The sequence below is a fragment of the Octodon degus genome, unplaced genomic scaffold (genome assembly GCF_000260255.1).
Source record: "Octodon degus isolate 3935 unplaced genomic scaffold, OctDeg1.0 scaffold00116, whole genome shotgun sequence".
NCBI classification, from domain to species: Eukaryota; Metazoa; Chordata; class Mammalia; order Rodentia; family Octodontidae; genus Octodon; species Octodon degus.
The window spans coordinates 906,155-914,417 of NW_004524692.1; the positions used below are offsets into that span (position 1 = coordinate 906,155).

The 8,263-nt window shown below is 46.0% G+C and overlaps 1 protein-coding gene and 1 long non-coding RNA gene across 2 annotated transcripts in view; one reads left to right on the forward strand and one right to left on the reverse strand.

The window, feature by feature from the left end:
• The window catches only part of Mgst3 (microsomal glutathione S-transferase 3), a 19,066-nt gene extending 13,619 nt beyond the window's left edge, over window positions 1–5,447 (reverse strand). Inside the window, exon 1 of the mRNA XM_004639874.2 lies at window positions 5,339–5,447. The gene's annotated coding sequence lies outside the window, so the exon portion shown is untranslated. The remainder of the gene's footprint in view (window positions 1–5,338) is intronic.
• Window positions 5,448–5,832: 385 nt separating this feature from the next.
• LOC111812190 overlaps window positions 5,833–8,263 on the forward strand; it is a 21,085-nt gene continuing 18,654 nt past the window's right edge. The window contains exon 1 of the long non-coding RNA XR_002817764.1: window positions 5,833–5,931. This is a non-coding gene — a long non-coding RNA (uncharacterized LOC111812190). The remainder of the gene's footprint in view (window positions 5,932–8,263) is intronic.

The following is an 8,263-nucleotide window of genomic DNA, read 5'->3' on the forward strand; positions in this document are numbered from 1 at the left end:
TTTACCCAAGTTCCTCTTGGCAGCCCAAAAGAAATTCTCCAGGGCACAAACAGCATTGCACAAACTGAGCAAATGCATGCGGGCACTTGCCTCGAAGAGCGAAGAGCACAGCACTTCTGAGCCACAAGTCCACGTACAACTCTATCTCTTTTTCTGAACGGCAATCAGATTTTTTCATAGACAGAAAGATTTTGCCATTCAGCCGTCTCTGCCTGCCACCTGTAGACTCAAGCCTGTATCATGATAGCCCCTACTTTTATATGTGACCTTGTTCTCCTCAAACCATACTGGCACTCGTCACCACTGCTGTTTTTATTTTAAAGCATCCAAGAATGGGACAATAATAAAGCATTCTCAGATCCACTGGGGGCCATTTTGAATTGTTTCACTGAAGAATGAAAGGACTGCATTGAAGTCCTTGTACAGCTGCCTGCGTATTAGCCCAATCTTTTTTACACGAGATTTAACTTGGCATGGCAAAGACCAACACTTAATGAGAATAACTCCACAGGTTGGAAACTTAACAGGCAGGTCTGATCATACCAAATGCACCTTCTTTAATTCCCAAACATCAGAGGGTGGTTCAAGAAACCCTTAGTAGTCCTGGGGACCCACTCAAAGCGCCTCCCTCCTCATAGTGGCTACACAGCCTCCAGATGTTTCCACAAAGCACAGGCCTCAAAATTATTTCCAGACAGGGTAGCTGACCTTCCTGCCCACACAGAGCTCAACGGAGCAACAGAAGGCTCTGGAGGCGGTAATATAGAAGTAATTCTCTGTCTCCATGACGAGAGTGTCAAAGGAGAGTTACAGGATCTCCCTGCATTCATCTTACATTTTCAGAATGTCAGAGCTGATCCATTTTTAAGTGAAACAAATAATACCTGTTTGAGTATCAAACCTTAAAATGGCCACTATTTAACAGAGCTTTAAGAGAAGGGATAAAAAAACCTACGCAGTAAAAAGTAACTCTTTTCCCCCAATGGCTCTGTATATTCAATGACATATTATTACAAGGAAACCCAATCAGTCGAGTAGGAATAGGATTATACATCCAGGTAGATAAGGAGTAACTTCCTTGTGAATTCAGGCAAGGGCCAACAGCAGCAAGTGGGGCTGAAGTGGCATTTCCCACCGGACATGGTAGCACTTGCCACTGGGAGGCTGAGCAGGGGATCATTAGTTCAAGCTCAGCCTCAACACCATGTTAAAGCAAGACCCTGTCTCAAAATAAAAAATGGGGCACAGAGGTAGCTCAATATGGAGCTCTGCATTCAATCCCCAGTACTGTGGTCAGTCACTCAATCTATTAGTCAAAGTAGGTTTTTCCTAGTACATCATATTCAGTTCCTCATGAATGTCATTGGCAGTATACTTGCAAAGTGGAAACTGTCAGTTAGGATGGCCATCTGTCCTTGTAAGGGATACATGCGCTACCATCCAAATACATTCAGCTTTATGTTGAACAGCTACAGCTTGGCCATATGTTTAATTTCAGAGGTCACTTTAGTGTCAACACATTGGTGAATTGTCAATACTGAGAGCAAGTGTTTAATATACCACTGTGCTGGCTGGGGGGGGAGGGGAAGAGCTGCAGGAACCCCAAAACCTGAGACTCTCCGGGTTGTGTGGGGCAAGCCTGTACTGGCACACTCTTTGCGGAGGCCATGTGTCCCACTTCTCTGGTGGTTGATGTCTGTGTAACAAGGCTCTAAACATACATGCTTGTAGCGAACTCACTCTCCCCTGGGGAAAACTGGGGATTTCACTCTACAGGAATTTCAGAATGCTTGTCTTGTTTTGTTTTGAGACAGGGTCTTACCATGTAGTTCAGGCTGGCCTTGAAGTTAACAATATCCCTCCTACTTCAGCCTTCCAAGTGCTGGGATATAGGCATTTATCACCATGGCTTGCCAGATTTATGGTAAGACAGAGCAAAGTCCAGGTTCCCATGCAGGTGTGAGGGGAAGTTTTGTAACAGATTCTCCAAGGTTAAGGCTCCTTAATGCCAAATCTTTGCTGCTGAGTCACTCATGAAATGTGACTAAGTTCTGAGTGTAGCAGCCTCAGAGGGCAGGGAAGGGAATGGAGAGAAACCACGGGCTAAAGAAAGGCAGAAGAAAATCACAAATTTCACTAGCTGAAGCTGTCTTGATAAACTCAATGAAGGACAAAGTACTGTACCTTATGGAATGCTTGCCTCGAAGTCCACACCTATCACCTTCTGCCATATTTTCTTTAAAGAATGATTGCTTACCTTTTTTATTCTATACTAAATGCCATGAGTCATTCAAGGTTATGTAGGGCAACAACGGCCATCGATACTGAGAGGGAAGTTCCTGGCCTCCCGAGGGCTCAGGTGAGTGTGTGTACAGAGGTGAGAACAACACAGGATCATCTTAAATCAGGAGGATGAGAAGATGAGGCTAAAAGCCCAAGGAACACTAACGGTGATGTCTGAGAAACACACGGGTAAGAAAACCAAAACCACACCAGGTGCACACAGGAGTGGGCTGCACTTTTGTAAGGAACAGAAAGGAGATCAGCATGCCTGAAGGGCAGTGACAGAGATTAGAGGAAGGGCAGTAGAAAATCCAGTGATCAGTAGTACTTTTTAATCGGCATGCATACTGTTTAGTCTGTGTCCAACCCTGCTCTAAGCAGTTCATCAACGAGACTCATTAAACCCTCACAGTACCTCTATAACAGATCACTGCTCCCATTGTGCAGGGAGGACACTGAGCTCAGAGAGGTTGTATCATTTGCCCAAGGTCACACAGCAGAGCAAAGCCTAGCTGCCTACGCATCCCTGCAGTCTGGCGCTAGTATTTATGCTTCCATTGTTGGCTTTATTGTCTCTGAATAAGTTCAAAGAGCAAGTTTGACAACATCTGGTCTCTTTTGAAATAACTCTACCTCCCCACACCCACCCATTCCTGAGCATAAAATATATTAACGAGATCAGAGCTAATAATTAAGCTGTGACTATTAAAGCCTGTTTTTAATTAGAAGGAAAAAAAAACTTCCAAAAGGTCTAGAAGGGAACATTTTCATTTTATTGCCAGTACTGCAGGACAACTGAAGAAGCAGAGATTCAAGGAAGGAAAACATCTCCAGTCTTTAAGATACAGGTTGGCAAGGAGCAAAGCAACACAGAAATTGGGAATCCATGCTTGCAACGCGGTCCTCACACACCCTTCTCTTCACTGACAACACCCAGGAGCCCAGAGTCCTAGGGCAAGGCAACTAAAATTTCCAGAAGAGGGGAAAAAATCTCCACAGGGTTACCCTGTACCACCTGGACTTTCCATCACAAGAGATGTGGGTAGATTGTAGTTAATTTTTAGCAGACACTGAATGCTGCCCAAGGTGCCAGCCATCAAGCAAAGGAACTGCTTAGGCTGCTGACTCTTGCCTAGAATAGGGGTTTAACTTCTCTCTGTACTTAGAATGAAACTTTGGCACAACTGTTTGCATTTCTTAAGCTGGAGAAGTAAAATATCACTTTTTTAAAAAAGAAATTGGACTAAGGCACCAAAATCTTACAATCCACATTCCACTTAATGAACAGGTTCACTCTAGACAGATAAATAAGTAGACACTGTATAAGAGATTTTATCTTACAGAGCAATAATCTCCTTGAAGATAACCGGGGAGTGCTGTGTTCTGGCTACAAAATCAGAACCCTTAGGTATGAATATAGGGAGCAATGTGTTGACTACAGCTAGACATGCAGTAGGTCACTTTGGCCCAGGTTGCCTGAGAGGCTTTTCAGCATCCTCTGCAGAACAGCTAGAGCCTTTCTGTTATGTATTTTCCTTCTCTGTGCTAAGCCCCATGTGAATGGGTTCCCTTTCACAATTGTGGTTCCCCAGGATTCTAGGCCATGAGGAAGAAATCTAAATAGGAGGGAAGGCAGCCCTTCTCTAGTTCTGTTCCTAATTTAAGGAAGCCCCTGGTGTGCAGGATCTATGGTTGGCCACTGTATCACTGTCCTTTTTATATATAGTAACATTGGTTTAAAAAAAAAAAAAAAGGAATCACTTGACAAAGTTTTCTATTTTTATAACATTGTGTCAGGAGGGAAGCTTAACAAGACTGTCTTCCCAGGAGTGAAAGTATTTGTTTGGATTTTAGAACGTGGTTTTATTTAACTCCCCAGTTAAATTTAACTACTGTGAGAATAAATATTCTCTATCCCCCCTTCCGCTTCTGATAATATACTCTCATTACTGAGGGACCGAAATAAAACAGGACTGGAACTGACCAGTGACCCTGGGTACTGCCAGGGCATTCACGCTTCAGGTGACCTCCACCAGATCCCACCCTAAAGCCTGCAGCAGTGCCGCAGAATTGGGCTCACCCCACACAACTGCAGCAGGAGGCAGCCTTACCTTCTAGGAAGGTCCCTTTTCCCACTTAGGGTATTAAAGCCCCTCTCTTGCCAACCTATCCAACCATCTGTCCTTGATTTTCCTTTTCTTCCTTTTTCACACTCACTTGTTCCCCAGGCTACTTGTAAATTTTGTGACTCCCAAGGAAAGTATTAGCAGTAGCCACAACTTAGAAGAATGAGTCAACAAGGAGGTCCCTGCCTCTTCCTCTGCCCTGCAGCGCCACACCTCTAGGGCCTGTGCCTCCCTACAAAACACCAGATAAAGAAAGGAAATTTTGTTGAAATCCTCGGAAGAGACACATGAGGATACTCTTCCCTGCCCCCACCCTCTCCTGTGGCATCTCCTGCCCTGATGCAGGTGTAGGAAACCAACCGCTTACAGGTTCTAATACAAATGTTTCAGTGAGGCAGAAGGAAAAAAAACCCAAAAAACCCAGAATGCCCTCCGAGGCTCTCCGCAAGGATCCTAGCAACCCTCGTGCTGCAAGCTCAGTGCTCCAGGCCACTTCTGAAACCATTGTTAGTGACCAGGCCTGCACAGCCGGCGGTGCCCCGCTTGCCTAGCCTCTGTCCTCGAGCTGCAGTTGGCAGTCGGGTGGGCTCAAGAAGGTAGAAAGGGGGAGTCCCCGGGCCGCATAGCCAGAGCTAAGGAGGAGAGGAAACGAAGGAACTGTGGAAGCGTTGACCTTGAGAATCTCACTGCGTTACAGATAGCGCGGCAGGTCTCCTCTGGACGCTCCAAACCCACTGTATCAGGAAGGATGCAAAGGGGTAAAGAGGAAGCTGAGCAAAGAAGACGCAAATGCACAGCTTCAGGCCACGGCTCAGGGAGGGGGTCTTGAGAGAGACCCTACTTTTACCTCAGGCCGGCTGAGACATCGGATGCCCACTGCAGGAGTTTGAGTGCCCCCCGAGGGCCAGCCCGCAGGTGCTAGCACTCACCTGGATCACCTTCACACGCTAGGTGCACACCCAAGCTGCGCAGCTCAGTCCGGGTGCGGCTTGCACAGCTCGCGAGGCAGGGCAGGCCCCGCCCCTTCCCGCCCCGCCCCCTCCCCGGGGCTAGCGGCCACGCCCCCAAGGCCGCGCCCCAGGGGCGGGGCTTCCGGGGCGGGTTTATGGTCCGGGGCGCGCCCTCTCAATGTGCCGAACCCGGGTCTCTGGTAGGGAGGCAGAGATTAAATTCTTTTCTGGTTCCTGGTAGTCCACAAATTTACTGCTGTCATTTCCAAATCAATAGATTACTCCATTCTTCAAATGCCTTCGTGGCCGCCCTCCTAAATTGTTCCAACCGGTTTAATTCTTCTCGGACCAGGTTTGCCGAACAGTGGCATGTTAGGAATTTGTCCCGAGCGGAGCCACCGTAGTTTGGTTTTGGCGCGGCGCTTGGCGGGTCGCGTCTGTCTCACCGCGCGTGAGCGGAAGTCGGACTCGGGGCTGGGGCTTCTCGGGGGCTCCTGACTGGGGCGCTGTGGGTGCGGGCTTGTCTCGTCGCCAGGCTCGCCTCCTGGAAGGATTTAGGGTAGCTGAGGCCTGTGAGTGTCCCTAACGGTATATATTGTGCGGTAGAGAGCCGGCCCGCCCCCGCAGGTTTCGCGCGGCCTCCGGCGCCCGCGGACGTGGGGCAGTGTGCAGACTGCGGTGTGCCGCCGCAGCGGGCTGCACCCCCAGAGCGCCCAAGTTGGCCTCTTTCTCGTGGCTGAAGAGCCTGCCGTTGCCCCTGGGCGCTCCACGCCTTTGGAAGGGTTGCCACATTTCGCAACCTGCGTCGGGTACCGCGCGACTTACTGAAGTGTCTTGAGTTCTGTTAAGACCGACGGTCCTCCCCTGGCGTCTTCTCTTTTGGGGGGTTTCTTTCCTGTAATGATTTCAAGTCGAGGTCTGCAAAGGCTGTAATCTGAACTTTGCAAGGCTCTAGTATGCTGGGTATTCGGTGTTCTTTTTTTTTAGCAGTTTATCTTACCCGTACAGGTTGCTGTACTCTGAGGACTCATAAAATCTTTGTTGTTTTGGCATTTCTAGGTGTCCTCATGCTTTCCTCTTAAGTACAAGTGTGCCTTATAGTTTACGTCTTCGGCCAGGTTGCGTGTAGAGGACATATTTTCAATGAGCATCGAAAAGAAGCAGGATATCTGCATTTTTGAGGGATAGTCCTCCTTGTTGACTTTTTTATATAAAGAACGGGCAGATAGGAGGTAGAAGAGTAGAATTCCGGAGCATTCTCATCTGTCCTTCTTTAGATACTGTTGTTTGACCAAAAACATTATTTAAACACTTAGAACCTTTAAAATTTTTTTTAATTTCTAATTTTTATTTATTTTTCTGTATTTTAGGACAGGTTGTACAGGGTCTCACTGCGTAGATAGGACTCGTAGTGATCCTTCTGTTTACAGCCTCCCAAGAGCTGGGATTCCAGACAGGTGCTCGCACACCCAGTCTCAATCTGTCTCAGTGCGCCCTGGGGGCGGGGCCAGCAGGACAGGCCCAGGGATTGAACTCCAGGCCCCTGTGTCTGCCTAAGCAGGCACTTTAATCCGCGGAGCTATTTGGCTGGCCCTAAAACTTTTTTTTTTTTTTAATGTCATTAAAAGGCAATATTCATTTATTGTAGAAATTTTGGGAAATACAGAAAAAAAAGCACCCATCAGAACACACAAGGTCAGGGATAGAGCTCCGTGGCACATGCCTAAGGTCCTGAGTTGGATTCCTGGAAGAAAAAAAAAAAATACAGGCATACACACACACACACACACACACACACAGAGTGAAGTTGTTGTATTCATCCACTTCATAAATTGTAAACCATTTTCCTTTTCATCTGAGCAGTTCATTCTACAGTATCATTGACACTGACTGCGTGTCACTTCATAGCATGGACATACTGATCCCTGCTGGAGTTAGCTTGTTTTTAGTTCTTTCCTATGATGCTGGAGAACCTTGTAGATAAATCTGTGTGCATGCTTATGATAATTTTTTTCTACTAAATTCCCTTGAAAGAACAATTATAAGAATATGCACTCTTGGAAAAGAATATGTAATTTTTTCTAACACTCAGTATTGAATATAACAACTCCATTTTCAAATGGGGATAAAACCTTTTTCCCAAGTCTGTTGTGAAGTTTAAGTGAAAAATTAAGTGCTACATAAAAGCCCTGCTTCCCTGTTGTGTTGTGTTAATATGTTTTGCAGGTCCTTTTACAGTGACACAAGCTGTGATGTGTAACACTTTGGCTCAGGAGTTTGTGTCCCCGCTTCACTCTTAATTCCTTCTCCATTTACAATCTGGCTTTTGCTTCCAAACTTCTTTTCAAACTGCTGTATTAAAGGTCACCATTTGCCTTGTAAATTCTATTCTTGGATTCTCAAGCCTTGTTCTCTCCTGGTTCTTTTTGCTTTCCTTTATCTCTTCTTGCTTCTTAAAATGTGTTCTGGGGCTGGCAAGATAGCTTAGCGGTCTAAAGTACCTGCTTAGGCAAGCTTAGGCAAACGCACAAGGACTGTGGTTCTATCCCCACACAACATGTCACACCAGCCCTGCCCCAAGTTTGGGTTTAGCCTCCCCCCCCCCAATGTGTTCTGATTCTCCAAAGCATTAGGGTTTATTTATTTTTTTTTTTCTGTATTTTTTTCTTCTGTGAGTGTTCATTGACTTTTTTTTTCATAATTTTATTGATAAGCAAATAGCAATGAGACAGTTTCAAATCAAATCGCTAGGACAGTTTCAATAATTAACACACTATACGTTCTTCTTAGTGGTTAATTGCTGTACAAGATGCAGACTTGTGATCCTATTTACAAACACCATTAGAACAAATCATTCTATTCATTAAGAGAATGTAACTATATATCTATCCTAACCACTTTGAA